At 34.4% G+C, this 15,406-nt stretch overlaps 1 protein-coding gene across 2 annotated transcripts in view; it reads right to left on the reverse strand.

The window, feature by feature from the left end:
• The window catches only part of LOC126373578 (estradiol 17-beta-dehydrogenase 11-like), a 70,281-nt gene extending 55,505 nt beyond the window's left edge, over window positions 1-14,776 (reverse strand). Inside the window, exon 1 of one of the 2 annotated variants that reach the window (XM_050019751.1) lies at window positions 14,562-14,776. The gene's annotated coding sequence lies outside the window, so the exon portion shown is untranslated. Of the gene's footprint in view, window positions 1-14,516 lie in introns of both variants that reach the window. The other variant, XM_050019752.1, reaches the window with a different exon arrangement.
• Between the last annotated feature and the right edge of the window lie 630 nt (window positions 14,777-15,406).

Raw genomic sequence — 15,406 nt, forward strand, 5'->3', positions numbered from 1 at the left:
TCAATGCAATACAGTATGTACATAGTATAAATATAAAATAAAAATAAACTTAATTTAGGTCAACCTGTTTAATGACATCTCTTACAGACAATCTGATGACAGCTGAAAGAATGAAGAGACAATATGGCATATCTCAATGATATAGTTATATGCTATATATAAGTCATTAGGTATTATTAAAAAGACGTTACATTAAAAAAATCATTTTTAAAACAAAATTGTGATGGTCCTGCCAACTTAACGTAATCGCTATTATGACAACAACGGAGCAGTAATGCATGGTATTGGTTGCAGAACAAAAGAAGATCGTATAATACAAATTGCATGTTCAGTTGTTGACACAACGATAGAAGCTATGTAATTCGCTGGAAATGACTGAGGATTCGGATAACACAAACTCACGACTACATCGCAATTGGGGTAGTCAGAGCTACATCCAACGCAAGATGAACTAAGTAACCAGACCTCGGCGAGCTTTCTGTTAGACCCACGTGATAGGTGGTGAGCCGTATCGTCATATCCCTGGCGTTATCCCGTTTGCAGAGGGTCCGCTTACCTAACTTGCATATTTGACAGGCCCCGTTTTTTACAGAAGCGTCTGCCTGTCTGACCTTTCAACCAGCGAAGGGAAAACCAGCCCAATACAGGTTAGGTCACATACCTCCGAAACGCATTTCTCGGGTATGTGGGATGTTTTCCTTCACCGCTGAGCACGTGATAAGTAAACATTTATGAATTCGAAAAACTCGAAAATGATAGGTTTAGGCTTGTGCTGGATACGACTACCAACCTTACATTGAGAGCCAAGCGGTCTTCCAACTGGGCTACAAGGGTGGTGGTGGTGGTAAGCCGTATCGCCGTGTATAATGGTATGGAGAAATATCGTAAAAGTCTACTGAGGAACAGTGTCAACTCCAACATGATGCACTGGTCTGTTCGCCCGTAACCATACGGTCCATAATCTATCTTAAGAATTCGTATCCAAAGTGTCTGTACGTTGTCTACCGATTACTTGTGGTTGCTTGCTGTGCACTCCATTAGCGACCACATGAGTTTATGTATTGATACATTAAACATACGATATTGCACAACTAGGGATCTGAAAAAGCCACATAGGAGCAATTCCTCTAATAAAGCAAAATTAAATTGCGATATTTTTTTAAATTGAATAACTTCTATGTGGCCTTTTTAGACCCCCTGATCTACAGTATCAGAGACCCCTCAGTGTTCAGCTTTTGTTACAGAGAGTCACAGCAAAAAAATAGAAAAAGCTTATGTATATCTATAAAATTATATACTTACTGCAGCGCGACTTTTAATCAGTACCTTTGGCTCCGCTTTTCGGCAGTACACCTTTAAGTCGTCAAATCTGACATTGATAGAGAATTACTTAAAGGAAGCCTAAACGTATGACGCATCGAACGCATCATGAGTACGATTCGTGATTGGCATTCGATAACCAAACACCACGGCCCAAACACGAATGTGTTCACATCGATTGTTTCATTGATTGACCAAGGACGATAATGAACCGTAGGACGTTTTTATAAGTTTATAGAACGGATTGTCTGGACTCCAGGACGTAAACATACCAATCTGGATCTTCGAAACTCGTTCTTCTTTCAAATCGATGGTTGGACGTATTCGAATTTTGAATAACTATTTAAAGGCCAACGCCAAGATAACGTTAACACTGTTTTTTATATAGCGAAACTGATAGATAGATACCCACTTAAATACTGTACGGTTATTCTTTCACAAAAAAATATAAGAAGGTTTTTAAACAACATTTTGTTTGTCAAAAAGGTATTGAACTCTAACATTTTTAAATTGTGGTTGTTGTTTTTGCCTCTTCATGTTTATTTATAACTTAAGTTATTGACAGCTTTAAAGCTTTGGTCATCCTTCAATGCTTTATTTTAAGATATATGAGTAATATGTACTTGCAAGATTTAGTAAAATATGTATGTTGTTTTATTCATTAAGAGTAGTTACTTATTGTGGCTTGTTTTTTAGACAATGTATTTTGGTATTATTAAGGTAGTACCCATAGTTAAAAGACACAACAGAACTCGCGTTATTGCCTCCGTTTTAAAAATCTTTACAATCGTTTCATTATTTATAAACTGTTAATTAAATAGGTATACTTACTTAGTGCAGTTTTCGCAGCTGGAACATAACAGATGGCGATACGTACGACTCAGCACTTATCACGTTGGTCTAACAGAAAACTCGGTAAGGTGTGGGTGCTTAGTTCATCTTGCGATGGATGTCCCTACTCCCCAATCGGGTATATTTGACTGGGTCAAAGATAAATTATAAAATGCTAATCTAGAAATAAAAGCCATTTTACGATGATTAAAAATCAATCTCATTTTACTTTTCGAATTTTATTTATGGATTAAATAACAATGAGTACGACGTTTGACCGCTTTTATTGATGACGTCACAGGACAGTATTTCCATACAAACTCTAAAGAAAACTTTCGTTTTGACGTTTCGTAAAAAGTATCTCATTTGACTAGAATATCAAGTAGCCTACTGGAAAATTGGAATGTAATCTGAGCTTATGGTATACGTTGTACATAGTTCCAAAACTTAAGACAGATACAGGATAACACTTTAAAAGTTGATTGGAAGTGTAATTTACAAGGGAGCCTGCTTCAAATGAGCTCCATTTCAGTTTAGAATTGCTGCTTAGCAATAAGGCCGCCAGATTGTACTGTATCTATCTTCATCTGTGTGAATCTGTTTTGTATGTTGTGTGCAATAAAGTATATTTGATTTGATTTGATTTGATTTAGCAAATGGAAGTTCGCCTCACATTTCGTAAGGCCAATAATCCAAGATTTGCATAGTCGTCAATGTTGTTAGCCACCGTGGCCAACAGGGCTTTCCACCATAATCAGAAAGATACGTAAACTATATTTCTACAAAACAATTGACAAGCAATGTCTCATTCAATAAATTGTTATAAATTATCTTTAAAACATAAAGACGAAACATAATCCTTATGGGTGATGACGAGTGTATCTAGCTACCTAGACCGAAAGGATCACGTCAAAAGAAGGATTTTCTTTTGATTGTAGTTTTGCAGTGGTGTACTTCCTATTTATAAAATTCAAAAATACCTTTATTCGTTACGTAACACAGTTACAATTTGAATCGTCATTTTTTACATAACGAACGTGTCATCCGCCTTCTGAATATTATAAACTGCCTATATACGTCCCACTGCTGGGCACAGGCCTTCCTTCAATCAACCGGAGGGGGTATAGAGCATACTCCACCACGCTGCTCCACTGCGGGTTGGTGGAGGTGGTGTTTTTTACGGCTAATAGCCGGGACCAACGGCTTAACGTGCCCTCCGAAACACGGAATCATCTTACTTTTTCGGACAATCAGGTGATTCAAGCCTGAAAGTCCTTACCAAACAAAGGACAGTCTCACAAAGTGATTTCGACAATGTCCCCATCGGGAATCGAACCCGGACCTCCAGATCGTGAGCCTAACGCTCTAACCACTAGACCACGGAGGCTTCTGAATATTACTAAAACTTAAACACACACACACACGCACACTATTATGGATTAATAGTTGTTGTAATTTATTTACTTTTATGATAGACAAAATTTCCTTTTATCGACATTGTCACCGTTAATTTATAATTTTGACCATGACTTTTGGGAGGTGGACGCTTGGAGTCTTTAGACACAGGGTATCCTAGTTTAGGCTCCAGATTCTACAAATATTACCAAGTATTTTGTACAGAAAACAAATATTTTACTAACTCGGACCGTTCTGGGAAAAGCAGGAATTATACAGATTATACAATTGCTTGGTTGGCTTTATCCCTTAATTGCCCGCTACGAATATTTGTGATAGCTACCTACTCGTAAGTATTGTCATAGAATAAGGAATAATACTACGTATAGAACGGCAACTCTCCGCTCCCCACTAGCCGCTGAGCTAGGTTTACCTCATCCCCCTTCGGTCTTACTTTAGTCTTCTATCGTTTGGGCGTCAGACGTCACACACACAGATACGCGTGTACGATAACGTCAGAGTGTAGTGTCTGTGCAAAATGAGGTGTTTTGTATGAAGTGTCCGGGGTGTGGTATAGTGTGTATAACACTGTGTGTGTGTGTGTGTGTGTGTGTATGTGTGTGCGCGTGGTGTGTTTTTTTACAATAGAAAAAAAAATAAGTAAGGTAATCTTTTCAACCCTGACTGTGGCTAGATCTTGTAAAAGAACACGATTTCCTTTTGCCATGTGCGCACGCGCACATACTACGACCATTACCGTTCCATAAAGATAGCCATGCTTGTCTGATGGTAATATAGCGTGACTAATCAACGCCGAGCAAGAAGATATCGAACTATATTCATTAAATAAATAGACGCAATCGTTGTTGTAAGTCGGATATTGCGCTACGCCTGCGCCGAAATAAGTGGGTTTGCACCTGATTGTTATGGAAATACAAGGGCGTGTCTTTATGGTTTAATTTCGGTAATATCATGTACAGAATTTGGATTACTTACTAGAATTGTACATGCAATAGATAAGTCACATCAAAATAAGCTAGCGAACTTAAGTATTATATTGGTATTACTGTAATATAGTTGAGATGAAAAGATACCTGTATATTAAGTTTAGTCATCATCATCAGCCCATTAAAGTCCCCACTGCTGGGGCACGGGCCTTCCCTATGGATGGATAGGGAGATCGGGCCTTAAACCATCACGCGGGAGTTTAATTTATATAATTATTAACTTTAGTCACGGTAAAATAAATATACAAAAAGTCGCCGCAATAATTATTTATATGTTCTCGTTAAATAGCTACAAAAGTACCTAGTATTAGACTAAATCAATATTTTGTAACATAACTACTTAGGATAGAATACGTACCTATACCTACCTATACGTAATTTGACATTTATGCTTTACAACAAACTTGTTGCGCCCGTTCTAAATAAACCGTGCGTCACAAAATTAATTGGTTGACGAAAAAGTAAGCATTTACAACTAATACAACCGGTTATTTTTTGTATAAAATAAAAAGGTATTCAGAGACCGAAATCGGACGTCTTAAATCAACTGGCCAGACCACAAGACCTCAAATCCTTGAAACTTCAACATCTATCTAGATACAACATTTCAGATACGTATCTAATTAACGAATACATATAAGAAATATGTTAGATAGATAAGAACTAGTTTTATTATTTTCGTTTACTACATAATAATGTACATGAAAGGTTTAAGAACCTACTAAATTATGTAAACTATTTAGATTGGGTTTTACTGTGCTACGCTTTACAAAGTTGTGTTGAAAACTAGAAGGCATAAAAAATGAGAGTCTTAGAAACGAGGCAGTTTAAAAAACTGGGGAGCATAAAAAAATCGAAGCATAAAATCTTTGAGAAGTAAATTTGTTTCGCTCAGAAAAAAATCTACTGACCAAAAGAGTAAAATGATTAAATTAGTCTATATCTCCTTTAGTTAGTTCGTTATGACGTTATACAAAACTAGGAAGGATTCAAGTTTTTATCAGATTAATATTGACTCGCCGTGGTTTAGATGTATTAAACATTAGGAAGGTCATTCTGAACCGGTCGACTTTGCTTAGAGATTAACACAAGGCCTTTACTTCCGTATAGAATGAATACATAACACACTTTATACGTCCCATAACTGGGCACAGGCCTCCCCTCAATCAACCAGGGGTATGGAGCATACTCCACCACGTTGCTCCACTGAGGGTTGGTGGAGCTGTTTTATGGCTAATAGCCGGGGCCGACAGCTCAACTTGCCCTCCGAAGCATGGAATCATCTAACTTTTTCTTACGTGCAGTGCATATCGACGAGTATATTAGTACCTACCTAATAAGTAGCTTTTTAAAACCGAAAAAAGAATGAACAAGTAAATGTCTTGGTAGCGAACTGCGAGAATCTCACAAAATTCATTTGTATGTTGTTTGCACACAACATAAAGTTTTGATTTGATTTTGACTTGAAAATTCAAATTAAAAAATATCTTTATTCAGTAGGTAACATAGTTACACTTTGAATCGTCATTTTTACATACGAAATATCTCATCCGCCTAAAACTGCTAGCTTCTTGCAACCTGTATAGCCGGAAAAAAGAAGCTACAAGAAAAATCGCGGCAAAACATCAGACTGGGTGAGATAAGAAAACAATTCTACATTACATTTTGCAACTTTGCAAGCAAAAATAAAATTTAAGCGTATTAACCTAACGGTTTTTTGCCACAGTGCTGAGACTCCAATGTGATTGATACTGGCAAAAATAAAATCTGCAAACAAAGACTAATGCATTTAACACATTGTACGTGGGAAATTGCGATAATATAAAGTGCAATATTTTAAGAAAAAAGCATTTATATACTTATGAATTACTTCATTTAATTTACATACAAAATAATAATACTTAAATAAAAAATAATAATATAATTTAAAAGTAGCATGGAAAATGCTGCACCGACAAGAGCGTAGCTCTTAAATTGATGATGATGAATTTACATACGTATAATATACAAGGACTATACAGAACTGGCTTTTTTTAAAAAACCAGCCTGACCAAATCGATCGAGTTTTGGTTATTTTTATACTGTTTGTACTAATTAAATTAATACGTCAAACCAACCAATAAGGAGTTTAACTACTTTTATTTTAGTGTTGGTAACACTTTTAGGGTAAGCGGGTCAAAATTTGGCATTTCTCGTTTTGGCCAATAAACGTCGGCTAACTGTAAGTTCTGGGCTCATACTTCGTGTTTTTTTGCAGCTACTTTCTCCGAACTTTCTACCGACACTCGATGGGCCGATTATTTCTCCTGACATTATAATATAACACATACTTACTGCTAAATGGTTAAATATACTTAACATAGTAGCGCTAAGTAGTAAAGATGTTTATTTACATTACACGCGCGTTCTTAAAAATATTTTTGTAATCGTATAAAAAGTCAACAAACACAAAGCATAGCGTTCAGTAGTTCTATTCAGTCTCAAAGCTTTAGGAGTATTAAATAAAATTCCTGTACCTATTAGGCACAGAAAGAGACTCGAGGCCTTTGAAATGTGGTGTTGGAGGAGAATGGAAAGAATAAGTTGGACTGAAAGAGTTACTAATGAGGAAGTGCTAGTAAGAGTAAAGGAAAAGAGGCAAATATTGAGAGTTATTGAGGACAGGAGAGGCAAGATGATTGGACACTTAATAAGACATGAGGAATTTATTAAAAACATCATAGAAGGGAAGCTAGAAGGAAAGAGAGGAAGAGGAAGACCGAGAAGATCTTACATGGACCAGATTAAAGAGAAGGCGAAAGTCGTGTCTTAGAAGGAAGTAAAGGAATTAGCCTTTGACGGACAAGAATGGAGAATGCTACAACGAAAAGAGCGTGGCTCTTAAATTAGTGATGATATTAGGTACTTACTTAAAAAATACCGTGAAATATAGAATTACAAACGGTCACCTAATAGGTATTTATTTAGTCCAAGAAGAAAGTGCAACAGTAAAAAAAGATCTATGCTTAAGCTGATACTAGGTTCTTGGTGGCAACAAAAAGCTATTTCTCGTTTTTGCTAAACTTTGCAAATAATAGCTCAATAGCCTATTGAACTGAGCCAAGACGGAAAAAAAAAAAAACAAATTGCTCAAAATTTACGTCAAACCAAAAAAATAAATCTTCTGGTACTTATCATCATAGACTTTTGCGCTGAAGATATTTTAAACCGCAATTTGCGTGAGCTCGGGTATCATTTACATAAAAAAAACAGCAGATAATATAGTTTTATAACTAGCGACACTATTTATATATTTCCTATTATAGTTAAAAAATCTCCAAAAAAAAACCGAATGACTAAACATTTACGTCAAAACAAAAAAAGATATTTTTTCTGACATCATCATAGACTTTGGCAAACATTAATTTAACATTTTATACCGCAATTTGCATAAACTTGTGTATTATTTCCATAAAATATAACTGTTATTTTTTTTGTAAGAACTTTAGGACAAGTTTTATCTCACAGTACGAAGTTCTTTTGATACGTAATAAAGATAGAGGATATATACTTAGGCAAAACTTAAAATTAAATAATCATATTTAAATCACAAAAACTCTGGACATCTAAAACTTTAAAACTCGTATGTAAGATAGTCTATTGAAATAGAATGCAAGAAATATTATTTTCTTTTTCTTTCTCCGAAATTTCGAGCAAGGGATAAAGGGTAAGTAAATAATTAATTAATTATGTAATCATTGACAGGTTCCGCGCGTAGGTCGAATGAACGTAGTAGAAACCTACACAGTTAGTAAATACTAAAGACTGATCGTAATTCACAAGAATCTAGCTATGCCGGCGCAGGCGCAGGCTGTCGGCCTTCGGGATGAGCGTTTCTCAACCGCACACGCGAACTGCCTTCAGAAGGACGCGGCGCGTACACACCTACTCTAACCTATACTAACTACATTAGGGCAAGTATTTTGTTAGTTGAATTTTGAGTTACGTGATTCAGATGTTTCTTTTTTTCTAGCTCTATCGTGGTGTCCCAATATTGAGCAAAGAGAGGAGAGGGGAGGCTTTTGCTTGAATTATTTTACATTACCTAATTATAGTTTTTACTGAACAAAATACGAAATCAGTGAATGTTTACTTTTGCGAAATTTCAGATTTCATGGTCACCTCTTGACATTTCGCTTGCTCCATTTAATCGACAATTAGCTTTTATTAAGTATAACATTATTCTGATAATTTGCTTTAAATCTTTAGCAACTTTACTTTTTTGTCAATTACTTAAATTGTTTAATGTGTCTGATTGCCCGTATACACATAATATTCATGAATAGAAAGATAACATTTATCTTATGATATCTTATGATTTATAAAACAATAAACATCTTTATCGTGTTTCCAATCATACGGAGATAAAACAATCATTACTGTGAGAATAACTTACTAATTAATCAGGTTAATTTATTATTATTTGAAAAAAAAAACAATTGAGATACGTTTTTGTGTTTCATTCAAATACTACTTACTTCGAAAACTCAAAACTATTTCAATTAACAACGTACTTAACCGTTGTTTAGGTCCGATAGGCAACATTTAAATATGTTACGTAAAAACTAGATATTAATTTATTTAGAAAAAAAAACTCACACTTTTTATACCTATTTGATCCCGGAAACAGCACTAAAATAATTACAATGAATAGTAATTTTAACAAAAACAAATTATTGTGTAGCTAATTGATAATGTATCTTTTAATCTTCTTGATAATTTAGACAATGATTAATAAGGGAAGTAGGTATTTCTTCCCAATAATGATTACATACATAAGAATATAGATACTCAATCAGAACGAATATTTTGCAAAAAAAAAATATAACTTATTTCTTAGTCTAATTCTTCCCATTTTCTTACAAAAAATACTTTGTTTACTAACAAGGACACACGAATTCGCCATTAAAGATAACTATCTGCAGGAAAAATACTTGTAAGTAATAATATACACCCTAAATATATATTTACGTACTGCTTCCGCATGGCCAATTATTATTTTTTATTTTTGTTCAATTATTTCACTCTCTCAAGTCCTTAACTATCAGCTACTTACTTACTATTTATTTTATAAGAGGTACGTATTGAAATAAGATATATTTTATATGGAAATATTTCTTATACTTAAGTAGGTATTTTACATAAGTTCATAGCTACACTCTTAAAATCAAAGGAAATTTAGTCTACAATACTATATTCTATAATTTGGACATTGTTCTTTCAAAATTATATATTTCGAGTCAATAAACTTACTTAAGTATTGGCAATTGGAAGCTAAGTCGTAAATATTTTGTTTCATACGATACTTTTCAATGTTACCCGCGGATGCTCACTCGTATCTTGAATAAGTTTTTAGTAAGTAGGTACCTAGGTTTTTCGTAACTTTTTTTTGATATTTATTAGGTAGGGGATTTATGTTCGCTAATCTAACCTATCTATACACATGAGACTGAAATATTCAGTATACTTACTTATTTTATTCAACAAAATATGTATCAACATGTGCAGAATAGTATCAAAAATGGATCAGTGCTGTTAAATTGTCTAAAGACGTCTGACCCAGTTTTGAAAACTAAGTTATTTATACTTATGAAATATGACTTTGCGTTGGCACAGTATTTAAAAATATATTTCAACACATACGCTCATGACTATATTCCAAATAGGGTAGTCAGAGGTACATCCATCGCAACCTGAACTGAGTCATCATCATCATCAGGTCATTAACGTCCCCACTGCTGGGGCACGGGCCTTCCCTATGGATGGATAGGGAGATCGGGCCTTAAACCATCACGCGGGCCCAGTGCGGATTGATGGTGGGATATTAACGACTGCTAATGCAGCTGGGACCAACGGATTAACGTGCCTTCCGAAGCACGGAGGAGCTCAAGATGAAAACTTTTTTTTTGTGGTCAGCCTTTGCGAAAGTTGCATAACTTCAACAATCGCAGACCGAGCGCGTTTACCGCTGCGCCACCGAGCTCCTCAGCTGAACTGAGTATCCAAGAATAAAAAATATACGTACTTATTAGGTATAATTTGCTTCGTATAATATAACTCGTAAAACACATATTCCATAATTATCAATTTCCGGTACATTTTTGCTGTGGTTTATTTATTACAAGTTTAATAGTGATGATGCTGCGTTACTTCGATTTGCTTTCCAAGTGAAATTGTAAGCTAGCTACATTTTACGATGACTCTACATTATTCTTGTATTAGTTCTCGTCAGTCCAGTTTTTGAACACTTGTATCGATAAGTATTGATATTGACCTGAATCAAATTCAATCGCCCCTCTAAGTATGTTGGCAATCGTCATGTTCTGAACTAAGTAGGAAAATGTACGTAACTCTTGTTATTATTTTTTTTTGAATAGGCATGCATGGTAAGCATGTCCTACCTTCGGCCACATCGTTCGTAGCAAAAAAAACGAATGTTCATTTGATTGATTGATTTTCTAACGACAATTTTAATGAAGCAGCGAGATCCCAATATTGAGAATTTTAACATAAAAATACCTTTAAAAATATATATAAAAAAATATTAATTCTTTACTTTTTAATTAAAAAAATCTTAATTAAAATAAAATAATTAATTAAAATTTCTTAATTTTTTAATTAAAAAAATATATATTAATTCTTTACTTTTTAATTAAAAATTCTTTTTATTATTATTATTATTTTTTATATTCGTCGATCTATCTCTTATTGTCGGACGTGTTTGGAACCTTTGTAATTACCTAATTAAACTGAATTATAATGCGAAGTGGCAAAACAATCAGCGTTTCTTTACTACAGTCTGCGAATGTTGAAATATCAACCCACGCACATTTTAACACCCAACAACGAAGATTGAAAGACAATTAAAAGTGGTTCTAATCCAATGATGTTCCGTTCCCTGGGAACGTACCCGGTAGAAAAAGGAGCTAAACTTAAGTAAAAAGAGCTTTATTACCTAAACCTTTAGGCAGATAAGACTAGAGTACACGAAAACACAATTTGAAAAAGAAAGCAGCCAGTGTCCATACAATTGGGTCGTGTACTAAGTTCAAAATTAATTATTAAATTCTGATTACTAAATAAAGGCAGATCTAAAACTAACGAAAAACATTTTCTTTTTTCTATTTAACTTATTTATGAATTTTAATCAAGAAAAACATAATAAGTTCGACATTTTATCGTTTTTCTATGACGTCACAGTGTGCTTTTTCATACAAAATTCTACAGTAATTGCGTGTTTTGACGTTTAGTAAAAAGTTACTGATTTGACTAGTTGGAAACTAGCCTATTAAAGATTTTTTACAACAGGTATATTCCCACTTTGGAATTATTCCCGGGCACGGCGCATCACTGTTAATCAAATCAAATCAAATCAAATATACTTTATTGCACAGAACTAAATTTCAACAATCAGACATAACACATAAATACAGTACAATTTGGGCGGCCTTATTGCTCTTGAGCAACTTCTTCCGACTTGAATGCGGGATGGTGCAACAAAAAATAAATACCTAAAAGTAAAACTAAAGTTAATATAATAAATACTCTATACTATACGTACATATATTAATAAATACTCAATATAATATAATCCATATATACAAAAAATATGCCTAACCATAATCTGAGAAAACTATAATAATAAATAATAGACTATACATACACATACAAAACAAGTATTGAAATAAAATACATCATACATAATAGTAATATCACTGTTCTGGTCAAACAGTACATTTGTAATGCCCGAGGCAGCATCTAAACTTTATTTTAATATTGTTACGAAAAAAATACATCTTAAGGTCGAACCGGTGATTTAACGATCGTTTATCTACTTACCTTTTTATATAATCTTATGAAGGTGACATTGATCCGCGGTATCAAGGTAGACAACCGATAAATTTGCGCAAACGCATTATAAACTAAAAAAATGGCATAGGTATACAATCTCTCGTTCGGTCAAAGAATGGCTATGTTTAACAAAAACTGCATTTTAATTGCATTGATATACTCGTAGGCACTTGTAACTTGTAGCCCTTGACCGTAATGAACGATACATTTATAGGTATAAAACTGTATTGGATTAAATATTTGTAAATATAGTAGGTATCTTGGTAATCAAATTTGCAAGCTTGCAAAAATTGCAAATAGTTTGCAAAAACCAAAATCGAATTGACACATACATTGCGCTTGTAATTGTGGACTTCAGTCGATTAACTTTGTGTTCTCCATCACATTTTTTATTTACAGCTCGCAAAATAATTACAATTTGTTGTCACATTAAATGAAGGATTGGCACGATAAATTAGCACAATATTACCCATCATCTAACTATCATAATTTGCCAGTATTGCCTAGGTCGGAAATAAGTATTTTAGATATTTTAATTTTATACAATGTTAATGATATTTATTATGGGACGTTTAATAAAGCCATCGCCTACTTTTGGGCATTACAAATCCCAATTTTGTAAATTAATCAAAAGACAGAATCATTTATTATAATAATATATATCATTTATATTTATATTATAATATAATAATTACGTCGAATAAATGATTTTGTCTTTTGATTCATTTATAAAATTTCGATTTGTAATGCCCGAAATTAGGCGATGGCTTTATTAATATTTAATATAAACTTGTTGAAAGTCCATTTAACATTTGAATTAAATTGCATTTGTAATTTTTACAACCTGCTCAATCGCTACAGAAAAATAGTGCTTGTATTTATTTCAGTAAGTCACTGTTGCAATTATTCTAGGAATATCTTTTATGCTTAATTTTGCGCAATTTCAGGGATACCTATTAGGAATACCTAAGACGTTTAATAAGGTGCGTTTTACGACGTTTAATAGCGCCAAGATTTCGGCATTATACATTTTGGCATTATTACTAATTAAATTGCTATTGTAATTTTGGCAAACTGCTCAATTGTAACAGAGTACAGCACGTGTATTTGTTGCAGTAGGTCATTGTTGCAATTATCCTACCATTATCCTAGGAATATCTTTCATGCGCAATTTTAGGGACACCTATTAGGAATAAGACGTTTAATAAGGTGCGTTTTACGACGTTTAATAGCGCCAAGATTTCGGCATTATACATTTTGACGTTACTACTAATTAAATTGCTATTGTAATTTTGGCAAACTGCTCAATTGTAACAGAGTACAGCGCGTGTATTTGTTCCAGTAGGTCATTGTTGCAAGGATAATTATCCGACCGGGTATCGAATTGTAAAAACGCGGATGTAAGCTTCCCGCGTTGCATTTTGTGTTGCGATCATGCTAAATACATTACATTCATTCTACACTTATTGTATGTTGGTACTAATTTATTTTTTACTGTTTATAAATATGAAGAAAATTTCAGAACGTGATGTGTTTGGCTTTTTGGACTTTGGGGTTAAAATGTGAACGGATGAATGTATCCGTTTTATATTAAATGTCTGTAATTAATAAATTACTAAAATATCTAAGTTATTTTATGATATAAACGCTTTGAATCGAGTACCCACTTATTGGAAATTATGTCTATGTTGCGACATTAGGTTTACGCGCAGTGTTCTTAAGTTAGATGGGAATGTACTAAGTTAGGAAAAATTTATGAGTATTTACTATTTACGCACTATTTTTAAAAACTTAGTAGACACCTAATTAAGTGTCCTGTCGGTAAGTTTGATAAGTTTTCTGTTTTTGTAATAAACTTGCAAATAAATTCGTAATAAGGCTTTAATTATATCTATGTGCTAATTATTGGAGCTGATACGGCATTATAACAAGATGTCAAACTTAAAACTTAGATTTGCGATAGAATTAAAGCCTAGGCGGTTTCGCGAGACCTGAGCACACGATCGCCTTGAAATACTTTCAAGCGTCTTGTGAACTATGCGAAAACGTTTACCCAATACTGACGATAATTACCCCTGTATCCGAATGGAACTTCAACATGCTTATGCTTCAACTCACCAAATCGTCGATTCTTCAAGATTTTCGGGATCAGCTGATCACAGTCACTTTGAGTCGAACACTGTAGTCTCGTTTTTTTCTTGACGGAGTTTCAAGGTAAACGAACAGGGACGATTTTGGAGTTTGGAATTTGTTATTTTTTTTTCGAGCGCGCCGGGCAGTATGCGGATAGCCGGCCGGTGGCGGCGGCCGACGCTGCAGATCGACTGACGGGCGGCTGCGCGCGCAACGACCCTCGCCGCGCGACCTTCACGCGGGGTGCGCGGCGCCAGCCGCCGTGCTGCTGGGGTGACTTCCCTCAAACAAACATTGATATCGCGTAATCATAGTGCTCCGTATGACGTGCGCGTGTGTGTCGCGCGCAGCACTTGTTGCCATGAGTTATTTTTTAATAGACTAAAGAATTTTCCATCAACTTTCGATGTTACGTTAGGGTTGGAAATGGGCACCACCACTTGCCTCAAACAAATATTGATATCGCGTAATATAATATTATAGTGGTTCGAATGACACTGACGTACCTACGTCATTCGTCGAACGCAGAACTTGTTGACATGGGATTATTTTTATAGACTGAAAAGTATTTCATCAACATATTTCGATGTCACTTTAGGCACAGATTACATTTTTTCAAATATAATTGTCTCAGACAACGACCTTTTATAGAAACTTCATGACGGGTGAGAGCCCTCAGCACTCCCCAATTGTCCGGCCAAGTAGGTAATGCAATTTGCGGCAAATACTCTATCGTCTTAGCCAACTGTTATTTTATTTATTTCACAAATCACACGAAACCACTTACCGACACTCATTGACTAACGTTATCGAAATACTTATGAAGCATT

This window comes from Pectinophora gossypiella, chromosome 16 (genome assembly GCF_024362695.1).
Source record: "Pectinophora gossypiella chromosome 16, ilPecGoss1.1, whole genome shotgun sequence".
NCBI lineage: Eukaryota > Metazoa > Arthropoda > Insecta > Lepidoptera > Gelechiidae > Pectinophora > Pectinophora gossypiella.